An 18037-nucleotide genomic window follows, 5' to 3' on the forward strand; every position below is an offset into this window, starting at 1 on the left:
TTCAAATTCGGTATCGCTTGCGTCCACACAATCGTAGTGGTGAGCACTACGAGAGTAGGGGGTGTGTGTGTGTCTTTGGGTCAAGCCCAAACAATAATTAATTAGGCACAATACCTAATTAATAAAATACTACTAGAAATGGGCCTACTTGCCCACTTGCTTAACGAACCTAACAAATAAGTTATCGATATTACAATCTACAGCCTGCAATACTGACAATTCAAGGTTGTCTCGATAAACAAGTGATTGGAATCCCAAGGGTGCGAAATTATTATTTTGCCCCTCTTTGAGAAAAATGCATAAATCGTCTGATTTACGCATCGTTCGCACTCATGTGTTCAGAAGAACACGTACTATCTAGAAAGATGTGAAAAGGAACAAAGAGTGATAAGGACTCATATGTCCACGCATGAACATGAAATCCACGTAGGATTTCCACTTATTCAACCATGATATTTTTCGTAATTTTCCTGCATTAAGGAATAAAATAAGAATAAATGTGGGACGAGATTTTGCCAAGTGCTCTAAAGGGTGTTCCCATGGACTGATAAAAGATGGGTGCTCTAGTGAGTCAGTCGAAAATCACCAAAACATCATCATAGCATCCACGTGAAAAAGGTGGCTCGTACATGAAGTCCATGGTGATATTATCTCATATCTATCCAGATATGAGGAGTGACTGTAACAACTCGAACAATTTCTTTCTTTCTGCTTTGACTTGCTGACAAATCGGGTATTTGCTTAATAACTAAGCAATATCCTTTTTCATCCCAAGTCAAAAGTAGAAGGGTCGAACTTGGAAATTAGTTGACAAAGTTTCCTGATGATCTGTAAGTAGCATCACATCAATACTCGTGAGTTGAAACTAAAATGGAATAGGACAGGCTGAAAGGTATTCGATCATTCATGTGTTTTTCTGTTGAAGTCGTCAGCAACTACGTTTACACAATCAGGGTAGTACATGATGGTGCAGTTGTAGACATTGATTGATTTTTTGTTTCATCGCCACTGTCTGTAATTAAGCTTCTTCTAAGTAAAGATGTATTTGAGACAATTAAGGGAGTCGATGAAGATTTCAGCACGTTTTTCCATAGAGAAACCATCAAGTTTTCTAGTGTAAAGGTAGTAATTGTCAACTCTAAATCGTAAGTAAGATAATTCATTCCATGTGGCTCCAAATGTATAAAAAATAAATAAATAAATAAATAAAAAATACATAAGCGGTTACCCTACCATGCTACATCAGCATGGAGCTAGATCATTCAGCGAAACATCACTATAGGTTTCAAAATTATTATTGTCATCGAAAAGTGTAAGAATAATAGTTGAAATGTGACAACACCTCAGTTGTCAGAAACTTAATCACAACCAAAACTCAAACGAAACTAACTTTTTTCCTAGTCAACTTTGTAGGAATACGACTATGGTGGAGAAAGTTAGAACAAACCATCAATGGTTATCGACAAGATCAAGGATACCTAGTATTTTACAAAACCTTGTAGGGGTTTCCAATGTTTTCTTCAATTGCAACATTTTTTGGGATTGGCAAGAATGTCGTCTACTAAGGTCATGTCTCAGGAAAAAAAAAAAAAAAAGAAGAAAAGAAAGGCACATGATCTAAACAAAATTGGCATTTGAGGAATTTAATGTAAAGCTAATTCACTTTGAAATTTTTCAGATCAAATCATCGGTGTTTAGAAAGTTTGACTTCATTATTGGAGTAAACAAGGAAGTTCTCAATAAGGTTATCACGAATCTCTTGGGATATGGGCATAATGCATGGTCCGTCAGGTTCACAATTCTAGCTATACCAGATTGTCATCTTCCTCTACAACATATGCTAATAAGCCTTCACAACTTTTCTCAATAAATGTTTCGCCTTTATGATATGGATTAATTTGTGTTTCAAGTTCTGATGTTTGCCATTGTAAACCATGTAAACCAGTCGAATGTTCTCAAGAACACAGAAAGCAGAAATATAATGAGAGAGATAAAGAATATGAGAGAGAGAGATTTAGAGAGAGAGAAGTTATATTTCCATATCTGAATATGATTGTTAGTTACAACTGTTTTCACCAACATTATATATCAGCAAGCATAGCTTGCTCACTAAGCTACAATCTTTAACAACCTAACTGTACTCTTAATCTCTAGCCACATGTTTCTTTTGTAGCCATTGGATCTTAATACCTCTAACATCCCCCCACAAGCGCAGGAGCAGTGAAGCTGAGCCTGAGATTGGCACAATGTGTCTGAAAAAGGGGTGCAGATAGCCCTTTTGTAAGAATATCAGCATATTGGTCATGCGAAGACACAAAATGAACTTGTAGCTGTTGTTTAGCAACCCCTTCTCGAACAAAGTGCACATCGATCTCAATGTGCTTAGTTCTTTGATGCTGAACTGGATTACAAGTTAGAGCTATAACAGATAAATTGTCACAAAACAGAACAGGTTGCATAGATAAAGGAACGTGAAGAAACAACAACAATTGTTTGATCCAATCAAGTTCAGCTGCAGTTGTAGATAAAGCCCGATACTCAGCTTCCGTGGATGACCGAGAGACAGTGTTTTGCTTCTTAGACGACCATGAAATTGGATTAGAACCCAGAAAAACAACCAATCCAGTAGTAGACCTTCGATCATTAGGATCCCCGGCCCAGTCTGCATCACTATAGGCAGTAATATCCAATGAACCCTTGATATAGTGAAGACCACAACCTTGTGTAGCCTTTAAGTAGCGAAGGATGCGCTTAACAGCCAAAAAATAGGACTCCATTGGACACTGCATAAACTGACAAACCTGATGCACTGCAAAGGATATATCAGGTCGAGTAAATGTCAAATACTGGAGAGCACCAACTAAGCTTCTGTATAAAGCAGGATTATTATAGGGCTTGCCATCATCTTTAAGTAAACGATTATATGGCAAGCATGGCGTAGCACAGGGTTTGGAAAACAACATTTCAGATTTAAGTAACAGATCTGTGACATATTTAGCTTGAGATAAGAAAACACCATCCTCTTGCTGCACAATTTGAATGCCCAGAAAATAATGAAGAGGCCCCAAGTCTTTGATATCAAATTCCTGAGTTAACGATTGAATAACTGCATTAATAGCTTGTGTTGCACTCCCTGTGATGATGATATCATCCACATATAGCAGTAAAATCACCACAGATGTACCCACAGTCTTGACAAACAAGGAGGAATCTGCATATGTAGAGAGGAACCCCAAGGATGGTAGAAAGCTAGTGAATCTCTCATTCCATGCCCTTGGGGCCTGTTTTAAGCCATATAAAGATTTGTGTAATCTACATACATAAGCCTCATGTTTTGAATCCTGAAAACCAGGTGGTTGAGTCATGTAGACTTCCTCTTGTAAGATGCCATGAAGAAAGGCATTCTTCACATCTAGTTGCCTCAAGGACCAAGCAAAATGTGCAGATAGAGCTATAACCAATCTCACAGTGGTAGGTTTCACAACTGGACTAAAAGTCTCCCCATAGTCAATACCTTCTTCTTGATTGAACCCTTTAGCAACAAGTCTAGCCTTATATCTCCCAATAGATCCATCAGCATTCCTTTTGATCTTGAAGACCCATTTGTAGCCTACTAAGTTCTTGTGTTGTGGGAGAGGGACCAGAGACCATGTACCTTGTTGATGCAAAGCTGAAATCTCATCTTGCATAGCTGCATACCATACTGATGACTTTAAGGCAGATTTATATGTGGCAGGCTCGACTTGACTCAAATCAACTCCCCCATGTTCATGAACAGCAGCTAAAAGTGCAATTTTCTGGGAAATACCACTCTTTGATCTTGTTTGCATAGGATGAAGATTAAGAGGTGGTATAGGTAAAACCACTTGGAGATGCTCATGGTGGAATTCAGGTACCACAGGGAGTGTAGGGGATAAGGACTGTGTAACTGGTGGACCACTGGACTGATCAGAACTGGAGGAACCTGAGGGGGAACTTGAAACTGCACCTGCTATGTCATGGAGCTCAACAGAGGATTGGTGGACATGAAGAGTGGGCATAGGGCTCAGTGGAGTAGCAGAACCTATATGTGGAGACCCAACAGATAGACTAGGAGGAGAAGAACTCGGAGTAGGTGGTAAAACAAGAACATTATTGTTATCTGGGATGATATGAATGATGGTAATGGTGCAGAACAAATAGAGGGGATTTGAAGCACCAAAGACTTGTAAGGAAACTCAGTTTCATAAAAAATCACATGTCTAGACACATAAACTTTATTTCTAGACACAACATAGCACAAATACCCTTTATATTTGGATGTATATCCCAAAAAGACACATTTGGTTGTTCGAGGTTCATGTTTGGTGCTAGTGTATGGTCTTAACCAAGGATAACAGGAACATCCAAAAACCTTCAGGTGGTGGATCACAGGTAAAGTATTATGCAGCAATTCAAATGGGGACTTATGTCCTAATGCTGAAGATGTCATTCTGTTAATTAGGTAAACTGAGGTTTGACAAGCAAAAGACCAAAACAAAGATGGTAAGGTGGCAGTTTGTAACAAGGTAATCGATGTTTCAATGATATGTCTGTGTTTTCTCTCTGCTGTGCCGTTTTGCTCAGGTGTATGGGGACATGACAGCTGGTGACTAATTCCTTTATCAAGAAGAAACTTTTGAAAGACCTTACTTATATATTCCCCACCACCATCACTGTGAAGAACTTTTATGGATGTATGAAACTGAGTTAAAATAAAATTGGAGAATGAGACAAATGTGGCAAAAACATCACTTTTATTGCAAATTGGAAAAATCCAACAATACTTGGTACATTGATCAATAAAAGTCACATAATATTTGAATCCCTCTAAAGAAACACAGGGAGCAGGGCCCCACACATCACTATGGACAATATCAAATGGTTTGACAGATTGAGAGATCGAAGGATAGAAAGGAAGTTTACTAAATTTGCCCTCTAAACATGTTTGACACAGGGAAGGAGTGCTATCTGCAATACAAGATATATTGGACTTCTTTAAGATTTGAGAAACTATGGGATTGGAAGGATGACCTAATCGTTGATGCCAAAGACTGATTGTCACTTGTTTGCCAAGAAGAGCTACAGATTGGGCTGTTGTCTGGCCTGAAAGAGATCCTGATGAGATGATAGGGTACAGGTCATTGTTACACAGTCCTTTGTAAAGAATCCTCCCTGTGGCTTTGTCCTGAATCCAAAATGAAAAAGCATAAAAAATCAACCAGCAATTATTGTCCAAACAGAGTCGATGCATAGACAGTAAATTGTGAGACAATTTTGGAACATAAAGAATAGAATTGAGCTTGACAGGATGTATTGGAGTTGGTAAAATAGATGAACCAATGTGGGATATAGGTAAACCTTCACCATTAGCAGTCTGTATTACTTCATTGGTTGGGTATGGGGTGGCCAATGAGAGATTACTCAACTCAAAGGTCATATGGTTATTAGCACCGAAATCAGTGAGCCAAACTTGCTGCTGCATTGGTGCAAAAGGCACTGAAGAAGAAGAGAATGAACCAGTGCGAGTAGCAGCATGCATTGCATTCAGTTGTGTAGAAGAAGCCTTCTGAAAACAAGTTTCAGCACTATGATAAGGGTTTCCACAAATCTGACATGCTGGAGATTCCACAGCATTCCTAAACCTCCAGGTATCAGCAAGGTGATTTTGCTTCCCACATATTTGACACCCTGGAGAAGTATTTGTATTTTTTAACCGGCAAGTAGAAGCCAAATGATTAGTCTTTCCACAGAAATACAAATACTTCTCCAGAAATACATCAGAAATACATCAGAAATACAAATACTTTCAATTGGGAGATATAAGGCTAGACTTGTTGCTAAAGGAATGCTGATGGATCTATTGGGAGATATAAGGCTAGACTTGTTGCTAAAGGGTTCAATCAAGAAGAAGGTATTGACTATGGGGAGACTTTTAGTCCAGTTGTGAAACCTACCACTGTGAGATTGGTTATAGCTCTATCTGCACATTTTGGTTGGTCCTTGAGGCAACTAGATGTGAAGAATGCCTTTCTTCATGGCATCTTACAAAAGGAAGTCTACATGACTCAACCACCTGGTTTTCAGGATTCAAAACATGAGGCTTATGTGTGTAGATTACACAAATCTTTATATGGCTTAAAACATGCCCCAAAAGCATGGAATGAGAGATTCACTAGCTTTCTACCATCTTTGGGGTTCCTCTCTACATATGCAGATTCCTCCTTGTTTGTCAAGACTGTGGGTACATCTGTGGTGATTTTATTGCTATATGTGGATGATATCATCATCACAGGGAGTGCAACACAAGATATTAATGCAGTTATTCAATCGTTAACTCAGGAATTTGATATCAAAGACTTGGGGCCTCTTCATTATTTTCTGGGCATTCAAATTGTGCAGCAAGAGGATGATGTTTTCTTATCTCAAGCTAAATATGTCACAGATCTGTTACTTAAATCTGAAATGTTGCTTTCCAAACCCTGTGCTACACCATGCTTGCCATATAATCGTTTACTTAAAGATGATGGCAAGCCCTATAATAATCCTGCTTTATAAAGAAGCTTAGTTGGTGCTCTCCAGTATTTGACATTTACTCGACCTGATATATCCTTTGCAGTGCATCAGGTTTGTCAGTTTATGCAGTGTCCAATGGAGTCCCATTTTTTGGCTGTTAAGCGCATCCTTCGCTACTTAAAGGCTACACAAGGTTGTGGTCTTCACTATATCAAGGGTTCATTGGATATTACTGCCTATAGTGATGCAGACTGGGCCGGGGATCCTAATGATCGAAGGTCTACTACTGGATTGGTTGTTTTTCTGGGTTCTAATCCAATTTCATGGTCGTCTAAGAAGCAAAACACTGTCTCTCGGTCATCCACGGAAGCTGAGTATCGGGCTTTATCTACAACTGCAGCTGAACTTGATTGGATCAAACAATTGTTGCTGTTTCTTCACGTTCCTTTATCTGTGCAACCTGTTCTGTTTTGTGACAATTTATCTGCTATAGCTCTAACTTGTAATCCAGTTCAGCATCAAAGAACTAAGCACATTGAGATCGATGTGCACTTTGTTCGAGAAGGGGTTGCTAAACAACAGCTACAAGTTCATTTTGTGTCTTCGCATGACCAATATGCTGATATTCTTACAAAAGGGCTATCTGCACCCCTTTTTCAGACACATTGTGCCAATCTCAGGCTCAGCTTCACTGCTCCTGCGCTTGTGGGGGGATGTTAGAGGTATTAAGATCCAATGGCTACAAAAGAAACATGTGGCTAGAGATTAAGAGTACAGTTAGGTTGTTAAAGATTGTAGCTTAGTGAGCAAGCTATGCTTGCTGATATATACTGTTGGTGAAAACAGTTGTAACTAACAATCATATTCAGATATGGAAATATAACTTCTCTCTCTCTAAATCTCTCTCTCTCATCTTCTTTATCTCTCTCATTATATTTCTGCTTTCTGTGTTCTTGAGAACATTCGACTGGTTTACATGGTATTAATAAATCCCTTGCTTCTTTAATCTTCTGCAGATATAATGTGATAGAATCCGACCCTTTCTTTATAGTCTGAAGCTCAGACTTGAGTTGAAAGATACTTACTTTGGTAACAGTAGAAAACTGTTCTTTGAGTCTGAACCATAAATCCTTAGAGCTGGTACTGCCAATAGCACATGAAATGGCGCAGGAGATAAAGTGGCAGTAATCAACTGCATCAATGCTTTGTCATGCATTTTCCAAATCTTGTACTCATCTGTTAGTGTTCGAATAGAAGAATCAGCACAGAGGACTCCAGAATCCGCAGATGATTCTTGAGCAAATTGCACAGGACACGGTGTTGATCCATCCACAAACCCAATAATACTATGACCTTCAAGAAGCAATTGCATTTGAAAATGCCAAGCCAAGTAATTCGTATCATCCAATTTCATATGAACTGAATTTGAAACGGACGAAATCAATGAAGTAATCGGGGACTGGAGAATCTGTAACTGAGCAGCTGTGACCATTGTTACCGAAATCAAAGAAATCTTGAAGTAATTTGACTGAGGAATTATCACAAACACTTGGTGTGCACACTTTGTAGATCGCAGAACAGAGAGAACGGGTATAGAAGAAGAACCCTAAATTTACCAGACAGAAACACAATTTCACAGAAGAATATGGAGATGGAGCGGAAGCAGATCACGATCGAAGAACCGTCAAGCTGTTATGCTTGTTCCAGCGATGATACCATGTAAACCATGTAAACCAGTCGAATGTTCTCAAGAACACAGAAAGCAAAAATATAATGAGAGAGATAAAGAAGATGAGAGAGAGAGATTTTGAGAGAGAGAAGTTATATTTCCATATCTGAATATGATTGTTAGTTACAACTGTTTTCACCAACAGTATATGTCAGCAAGCATAACTTGCTCACTAAGCTACAATCTTTAACAACTTAACTATACTCTTAATCTCTAGCCACATGTTTCTTTTGTAGCCATTGGATCTTAATACCTCTAACAGCCATTAGAGTTGACCATAGGGATGGAGGTCATCGAAAAATGACTACTTTCGATCGATGCGCCACCAAAGGAATAATAATAATGTAGTCGATCCATCTATTAGATTACGTGGAATTCCACGATATCCAACAGAATAAGATTAACTGGCATTATCGGATTGGTAATAGAAACTGTGCAACCACTATACTCGCACTGGCATAACAAACTTGCCTTGTGGCATTGGAATTCTTGAGACGTACCTGACTAAGGTACCATGTGGTTGAAGTATTCGAACAAACAAGGATACTATGATTGACTGGTGGCTGATGTCGTTGACATGACTACGTGTTTGTTGTTCTCCTACATAGCTTGCTCCTAAGTTTTTATGATTGTGATTCCGTTGGCTCTACTTGTCTTGATATGTGTGTATGTTGGTGGTGCCACAACTTAACGTTTCTATGGTATTCTAGTTGTCACATCCCTGGCTCGACTTCACCGTAGCACAATATTGTCCGCTTTGGGCCCTGACTACACTTTCACTGTTTTGTTTCTGGGAACTCACACGAGAACTTCCCAGTAGGTCACCCATTATGGAATTGTTCTCGCGCGAACTCATTTAACTTCGAAGTTCCGATGAACTCCGAAGCCAATGAGCTCCTAAAAGGTCTCGTGCTAGGTAGATATGAGAATATACATATAAGGCTTACATGATCCACTCCCCTGGGCGACGTGGGATGTTACAACCCACCCCCCTTAAGGGTCCGACGTCCTCGTCGGCACACACGCAGCCAGGGTTAAGCTCTGATACCAAATTATCACATCCTGGGCTCGACTCCACCATAGCACGATATTGTCCGCTTTGGGCCCTGACCACGCCTTCACGGTTTTGTTTTTAGGAACTCACACGAGAACTTCCCAGTGGGTCACCCATCATGGGATTGCTTTTGCGCGAACTCGCTTAACTTCGGAGTTCCAATGAACTTCCACGCCAGTGAGCTCCCAAAAGGCCTCGTGCTAGGTAGAGATGAGAATATACATATAAAGCTTACATGATCCACTCCCTTGGACAATGTGAGATGTTACACTAGTAATGTCTGCCTCCATGAAACTGTAAACCAGTGTCCTAGCAATAAGGTATGATAACCATATATCACAATGTATTTTCAATATAAGGAGATCATACCGCCTGGATACTAGTTCACAACTCTCGGATATAGGACAATCTTGTTCTAGTGACAATTTGCGTCACCTAGTTACATTGACTACTACTTTTGGTATGTATGTTAATTGTAGGTATAACAAATTGTACTCTCGTGCCAATATTCACATTAGTGATGGATGCTGCATAAGAAGTAATTATGAAAACTAGTGTTGGTGAAACTGCCCTAAACTCGAGAATAAGAATTGTGGTTAACATTACCTCAAAATGGGATTTGTTGAAATTTGATATTCCTCTTGAAGATTCGGAATCATAACTGACATGTTTGAAAGTTTGACGTTGTCGGGGACCCAATGTGAATGTTCTTCTGTTAAATACAACCACTTCTAAACTAACATAGTCACTGGAGACATTTTCGAAACATCGACGTGAAGCAAAACCTTGAGGAAATTCTAGGAGGTGGCACATTAAATAAAGACTGTCAAGCATGAAAGTGTTTGTGGTTTCCTAACAAAGAGGGGTTGGTAACGATGGTTGGATTGTAGTTGGTATTGATCAGTAAATTTTCGGTGGTACATAATTATCGATATGTCTACCCTGCTTCAGGGTCAACAAAACGTCTTCGTTTCAGGTATTTCTTTAGGCAAGGAGGTTTTTCACTTAAGAGTCTAATGGCAGTCGCTAAAGCATTCTTCTAGAAGGTCGATAAGTCGTAGAAAAGTGTTAGTGATAGTCATTCCAAGTTGCCCAAAAGTCATGAAAAGATGACATATTTGATGTTCGATGAGGTGGCATAATTATGACATTAAAATTCAAGAACTGATAATGCTTGCATCACATGTGTGATGATAGCGATACTGCTTAACCTATGCTCTGATACCAAATTGACACACCCCGATCTGCAATGTCCACCTGGGCACTCGAATTGCAATGTGTTAGCCGACACTTGGAAGATGACGAAGCCATAAAGTGTAGTGATGTGGAAAATGTGAATAAATTAAAACCTAAATGTGACTAATTTAGAGTGTGCATGTGAGTGCAGATTGAACCCATATCACACAAGTGATGTCAGAGCATAGATAATTTGCAGTAAAAGAAGAGTAAGGGCATTTATACCGAAATGAGAAGTCTCCTACATGATAGCTTTTATTAGGAATCATTGTCGTCACGAAACCTCTGCCACTAAAATCCTGGAGGGGTGAAAAATAAGGGCGAGTGGGCCTGAAAAATAAAGTTTTGTAAACCGTTTTCGAAAATGTGTAACCCCTCACTATAAAACAAGTTTAAAGTTTCCCGAAAATATTCTAATACAAGTATGTAATATGGTATTCTGCAACAGAAGTGAGTCAAAAGATATAGGGTACAACAACAAGGTATCTCAATATTAAATCTCAAATCGTTATTACAAGAAATCAATGCTCGTTAATTTACATAGGCACGCAAATCCATTGCAGAGATATTCAGACAATGGAACAAGCTGGATGTATATATTACACTCTAGTACTACATCACGTAAGCTGAAGTAGTTGCATCACATAAGAGTCCAAAACATCAGACAAAGGGACATGCTGACACCTAACTCTGGATCCAAAGCGAATGTAAACGGTGCATGTGAACTACGCGTGAAGCTGTTCCTTAATCTACGACAATACAAATAACTAAGAGACACCGTGCAAACATGTAATGATTAGCAGATAAAACGCAAGGATATCATGCCACAAGTTTATGCTCACAAATAATATTAAAAACATAAAGTGTATGAAAATTCTATTTATAAAGCTAAATATGACATCTTAGTAATAAAAGCAATTGTCGGGAAAGATCACATATACATATATATACCTAAAAACGAAAAGACCCACTCACAGGTATATGCATGTCATAACCGTCCAACTATTCTGCTCGCGGTACACCTTCGAATGGTCCTCTCCTAAACGAAAAATTACTACACTAATCATTAAAGAAATAATAATTAATGCAATAAACTTAATTTTCCTTAGTTTGCACAAGAACGAGATTTTCGTTGGAAATTTGAGAAGAAATTCAAACGCCCCATTCGGAGCCGCTACACAACCAAAGTTGGCTCATAATATTTCAAAACGAAGCTTAGGACGAGAGGAATAAGATTATACCTATTTTAAGGCCAAAAGTTGGCCGGAGCTCGTCAAAAAATAACCTGAAAGTGACGGTCCGTGTTGAAGTTCTTCATTTTCGTTGGTTTCGAAGTGGATTCGAGCATGCAAGCTTAAGCCTACGGGTTATGGGAAGTCATCCTACTCCTTCAAACTCAACCAAATTAACAAGGTTTGGCCTGGGTTAGCTTGGAAAAATCCTACAACTTGCCGGCAAACATGGTGGAGTAGGAAATCGTCTATGTGTTCGCTAAAACATGCATGCATGAGTGAAATCTCACTAAAACTTGAAGAAAACCGTGAGGGAGAAAGTTGAAGCTTACCGAGACGGTAGTGGTTTGGTTTCTCGGATTCTGTAGAGACACGTAACGAAAAGGTCATGTTTTTTTTCCAAGCTAGGCATGGCCACGAGGCTTTGAATGACTTGCCTAGTGTTTCTGGTGATTTGAGAATTTTTTGAAGGTGGTGTCATGGTGGTTTTGACATGCATTGAAAGGGAGAGAGTGAGGAGAGAGCTACAACAGCGAGGGAGTGATTCGAGTGGAAGGAGAGAGAAGTACGGGTTTAAAGGGAAAAGAAAAGGGACAAGAATTGTCTGCCCTCTCACTTCTGGTGCCCTCCTGTTTGTGTGGTCACAGTTAAGCCTTGTCAACATTTTATATTGCTATTCATTTTTGTCTTATTATCTCTATAAAAAAAATAATATGAAATGTTGATGTGACTTAACTATAACTATACAAAACAGAAGAGCACGGAAGAACAGACAATCCTTGTTCAAAGAAAAGAAGGATAAAGAACTGAGTTGTGAGAAGAGAGAGAGCCACGTATGAGAGGAGAGGGTGAGAGGAAATAGTGGGCTGAAAAGGATGGGTTTGGCTGATTTGATGGGTGGAGTCAGGAGTGTGAGAGTGGTGATGGTGCATGGGAAGGAGAAGCATAGGGAAGTATGATTAAAATAAAGACAGAAATGCAAATTGGTGATTAAAATAAGGGAAAATGGGACAACTCCAGGGAATCACGAAAATGGAATTTCCAAATCCCATAAAATATTTCAACGCGGGTCTCACTCTTAATTATATATGGTAATAGGATATGAAAACGTTAGAATTTATTTCTTGTAAAAGGAAGCATAATTACATCATACACATTCCGAGTTCAATTCCGTTTACATTCACGCGTTAGTAAAAATGAATAATATTTAGAAATAGTAAACTAAAAGTGGTAAAATGAAAGAAAAATTGAGGTCCAAGTGAAAAGCCTACGTGGCATCTCAAGAGCATTTTGATAATTTCACTACTACTAATAATAAAATACAATAAATCTCGGGACGAGATATCACAATTTGATTACTCAAAATTTTGTGTGCTAGAGACAACAAAACATAAGCAGTGTTGTCTCCAGAGTTGCCACTGGATGCAATAAATGTAATATGCAAACTGGAAATGTTTGATCGGGGTGTAAGCTAAGTTCGTTCTTGTATGTCTCAAGCAATCGTTTAGGCGGTGACTTGGGAGGTTCACAAAGTCTTTAAAGGCAACTGAGTATAGACTCTGCAACTCGAATCATTATCTGTTTCTGAAGCACGATAAAAATAAACTCACAACTCTTTATTTTGTGTGTTGACGAGAAATGAACCGAAAGAAATAAAAACAATGTAAGAGTCCTTTATAGTAATTTGACACATAAGTATAAAAGTTATTTGACATTTGATAAAACAAAAAGTGTCTAGAGACAGAAATTGAGTGTACACGCAACACGTAAATAAACTTACCTCAATATTGATGGGCCAATCCCAATTTGGACCAAAATCGGAAAAAGCCAATCTAAAACAGGCCCAATGATAACTGGACCGAGCTTAAAAAAACAAATCTAAAACAGGCCCAATGATATTTTTGCAACAGTGAAGAAAACTGATAGCTCCTTGAGTTCTAGCCTTCTAGGGTTTAAATCCAAATGCCCTAAAACCCTTGCCTCCGATTCCCCATTCACAATTCCCAAATTTCCAGCCAGCAAAGATATGGCGTGGCGATCTGGGTCGTCGTTGTCAAGGTCTCTGATCTCAACCGCAAGAGCTTCAACATTCCGGTCATCGCCGTCGATCTCATCCCTCCCTCGCACTCCGCTTCGTAATCTCCTCGGCAGCAACTCCCGCCGCACCCTCTTCTCCCTCCCGGTCAATGCGGGCCATTTGGCCTGCGCGCAGTCGCTGATGCCATTGCACAGCGCCCTGGCTTCGGCTTGTCTCACAAGCCACATCTCCGTAGAAGCGCGCCATTGCTGCGAGCTGTCTCAGGGTACCTCCATTGATCCCTCGTAGTTTTTCTCTTTCTGCGGTGCGTCTTGTATGGACAGTTTATTTCCCCTTTAAATTTCATTGATTTTACTGTTAGCTGTGTGGTAGATTGATGAAATGGGAGTTTAATGATAAGGACTTTCAGTGGAAAATAAAAAACGATTGGGAACTTTGAATATTTTGTGTGCGCAATGCACTGTTTGTCAGCGCTTAATGGGTTTTTCTGAAGCGTGTGATTCATGATACTTTGCTCTAGCTTATTGCTTTTTACGGATTTTTTTCGGTCTTATTGATTTATTTTTTGTCATCTGTATGTTCAATTTTGAGAAATGGTAGTGAATTGATAAGAATTTCAATCGAAAATAGGGCAAAGATGGGAAATTTGAATTTATTGTATATGCAATGCCGTGTTTGTTCAATCGAAAATAAAGCTTATAGTTGTTTCTGAACCAAATAGAAATTGCTTGAGTGCGGAATTTGTATTTAATACTTCTGATTTTCTGTTGCATTTGGCATTACAGCGGTTTGTTTTGTCGCCAAAATTTTGGTGGAGGATAATGAAAGCTTTTGTATAGGTGTTATTTTTCCTTCAAATTCCAATTAACTGAACAGAATTGTGGCTGCTATACATTCAACTATCCATCTATTATATTGTGCCATCCCAAGTGAATGCTTGTTGGGTTATCCGATTCCAACTTGACAAGGCTACGTTATTGTCTATCTGTGTGGAAGTACTGTCTGTTTTGATCTGCTTTTCAGCTTATTGGTCTTCTGGGTATTGTGTAGGTACTTGAACAAGCTTCTGTTGGATCAACACAGCAGCAGTTATTGCTACATTTCGTGGTGCTCTGATAGTGAAAGCATTCTATACTCCTTATCTTTGATGAGGTGGGTATAGGAAGTAATTTCACATTTTAGTGGATAATTTCTAGTTTCACAACTATGTGTTCATTTTCTTAGAAGCCATTTGACCCGTGTAGGCTTTTTTGTTCAGAATTACAAGTCCATACAACTACTTAATCTGTCTGGTCATGTTATTTTACTACTGTTTATCAATTTGAATCTATGGATCCAAATTGAAATTTAATATGTGACATAAAGGGGTTCAATTGTTGTTCCCGTAAGCTGCATTTGTTTTGCCTTAATCTTATAGATTTTACACTGGATGGTAAAAGGGTGTCATGATTCTTCAAGTTGTGTTCGTAGCCAAATGTCAAACGTCATTTATGAATCAGGTCAAATTCATGTTGATCGGGTCCATACACTTGCATGTCAACCTTGTTCGTCGGGTCCATACACTGCATGTGAACTTTGTTGAGAAATTGCTCTCTTCCCTGTTCTTATCTCTCATCCCATGTTTACTTACTACCTCCCCTTCACCAGTTGAACCACTTCTCGGTTCTGAGGGTTTTGGATTACTAATTTTAAGTTGGGAGTCGCTTTTTTTTATTCGTCACACGTCAGGAAGTAAGAAACGTGAATGATTCTCTTCTCATACTCATACGTAGTAAGTAAACATGCGATCAATGTTTCTTGTTTAAGGACCGTGAGGGTTTATCGGTGTATAAGTTATACTCTAATGAACAATATATTGAGTGATTTGTGCTTCTTGTTTCTTCACATGGTGGTGTTTGAACCGCACCAGGCACACCCTGACCCGCACCACTGAAATCACTACGTAATTTGTCTCGCATTTCACATGTTGCATCCGACATGAGTTTGCAATTTGCACGAATTTGAGGGCCAGCTTGAATTCCATCCAAGCTCGGTAGGAGATTCCGATTCCGATCCAATTAATTTCTCAATTCGAAATTTTCCAATTCTGATAAAAAAAATTTCCTAATTTTAATGAATCGAAATTGATGTCTGAAAATTTCGAATTTGAGATTGAAATGCACTTAAATATCGAGATTATTGGATACCATTTTATTGGAGAGAGTGTTGGGTCTAATTTCACATACGTCGAGAATTATACTTTAGAGCCTGTCTTTCTGCAAAAGGTTTGAGTTGGCTTCAGAATCTGGTATGTTTGCATCCCTGCAGTACATGAACAAGCTGAGGGCATATATTTTGATGTTCCGCTCGAATCACCACTTGCTCGGCATCCGAACTTATATCCTTGTTTCGATCTTTATCGACAACTGCTTTACTTGATGCCGGGATAAGATTACGACTCTCTACATAATTTGCGTATAATCCCTCGATACGATACGATTATTTTCCTTTCTTAGAGAACCAAATCTCTACCACTTCAAACTATTTCTGTATGCCCTGCATATTCCTTCTCTGATTCTTGGTTGATAGGTGGAAGGAGGGAAGGGTGTTTTGTATGAAGGCAATAGTGTCGGTACTACGTAGCACTTAGTCTTCACCGGTTTCGTCGTAGTGACAATGTCTTTCGTAGTAAGTCTTGAGTTCATATCTCATGAAGGATGACCGATTCTTATCTTATAATTTAGTATTAAAAATTTGATTCTCCCTTTTATGCTTTAAATTGAATTAGAAAACACTTGTTTTGCTTGATGATTAAACGGCCCAAGCCCAAGAAGCACAAAGCAAATCCAATCTCCAAGCACACATAATCTGATTCATCAATCCAACTCCACTACACAAACATTTTTTAATTCAATCCCAACCAGGATTCAGAGCCACACCTTCGAGAAAACTAGGGCATCTATATTAAATTAATGATTATTTATTATTATTTTATTATTACTATTTAATCAGATGAGCACCAAGATTCTGATTTGTTTTATAAGAATTGTGTGGTGGTGGTTTCTCAGCTCTTATTGTACATATGTCTATTTGCACACATAGCCCACTACTACTACACGATCAAACAATTATCCACAGAAACCCTACTTGGGAAAAACAGACATCCCACCTGTATATCTGTAAATGTCCTCACATACGTTATCAAGTTTGTTGACCAAATTTTGTTAAGTAGAGTTATTCACACATTTATTTTTACTTGTCATATATATATATATATATATATATATATTTATTTCTGACCGTCAGATTGAATGAATTGAAGAAGATCAATGGACAAAAATTGACAAGGATGTGTGAAAGGTATAAAGAGTGTGTGAATAGCATTATCCACCATTTTGTAAACCATATGACATGGTTGTTAATGTTTGAATTATTATTTAAATATTAATTAACGTACTTATTTTCTATTAATGACATATTATAATTTACAAATTTAATCTATAAATTTGATATACCTAACATTACTCTTATTTAAATGTCAGTTTGCTGGGTCCTTCCAAACTTTTGATAAAGCTACCATTGCATTGCATTTCAGCCCCATATGTAAAAGCAATTATTGGTAGCATCTTTTAACAACTCCACTCTCCTCATTGGTGGACATCATGTATCAACTCATTGATTGTGGGGTGTCTGTCTTTGTGCGTAGAGGTAGCACCCATTGAATTGTTAATTGGTTTAGGGTTAAAGGTTTAGCTACTCATTACTATGATCTGGTGATATTCTTTTTCACCTGCAAGTGAGAGGTTTTAGGTTAAAATCTTGTGGATGACGAATTAGATACCAAATTAAATTGTCCATTATGTAATTTAGCCAAACTTCTCATTCCCCTTAGTGTAATTAGCAGCCAACACTGTGATCTTTTTCTCCCCCTCCTATCTGGACAAAAACCACACGTTAATGAATATTGGGCCTGTAAGATTTTTAATTTCTTGCAGTAGACAGATCAATCTCCTTCTCTCCGTAAGTTCTAATAATGTACATATCTAACCTCTGGCAAGACCAACTTAATTTTGCATGACAAATCGAATAAGTGTCCATAATCTGCAGAGAGTCCATCACATAAATATTCAAAAATGTTCTCTCGATTATCCGATAATCAAAGACTTGATGATTACTTATCATTTTATTTAAAATCAATGGTGGAGAACAAAGATATGTGTTTTTAATTTTTTAAA

At 38.4% G+C, this 18037-nt stretch overlaps 1 long non-coding RNA gene across 1 annotated transcript; it reads left to right on the plus strand.

Annotated features, from left to right (window-relative positions):
* Positions 1-13833: 13833 nt before the first annotated feature.
* LOC137746556 (uncharacterized) lies at positions 13834-15217 on the plus strand. Its single transcript, XR_011069868.1, has 2 exons — positions 13834-14088; positions 14874-15217. It is a non-coding gene; the product is annotated as an uncharacterized lncRNA (long non-coding RNA).
* The last annotated feature ends 2820 nt before the right edge of the window (positions 15218-18037 follow it).

Source organism: Pyrus communis, chromosome 1 (assembly GCF_963583255.1).
Source record: "Pyrus communis chromosome 1, drPyrComm1.1, whole genome shotgun sequence".
In the NCBI taxonomy this organism is placed as follows: domain Eukaryota; kingdom Viridiplantae; phylum Streptophyta; class Magnoliopsida; order Rosales; family Rosaceae; genus Pyrus; species Pyrus communis.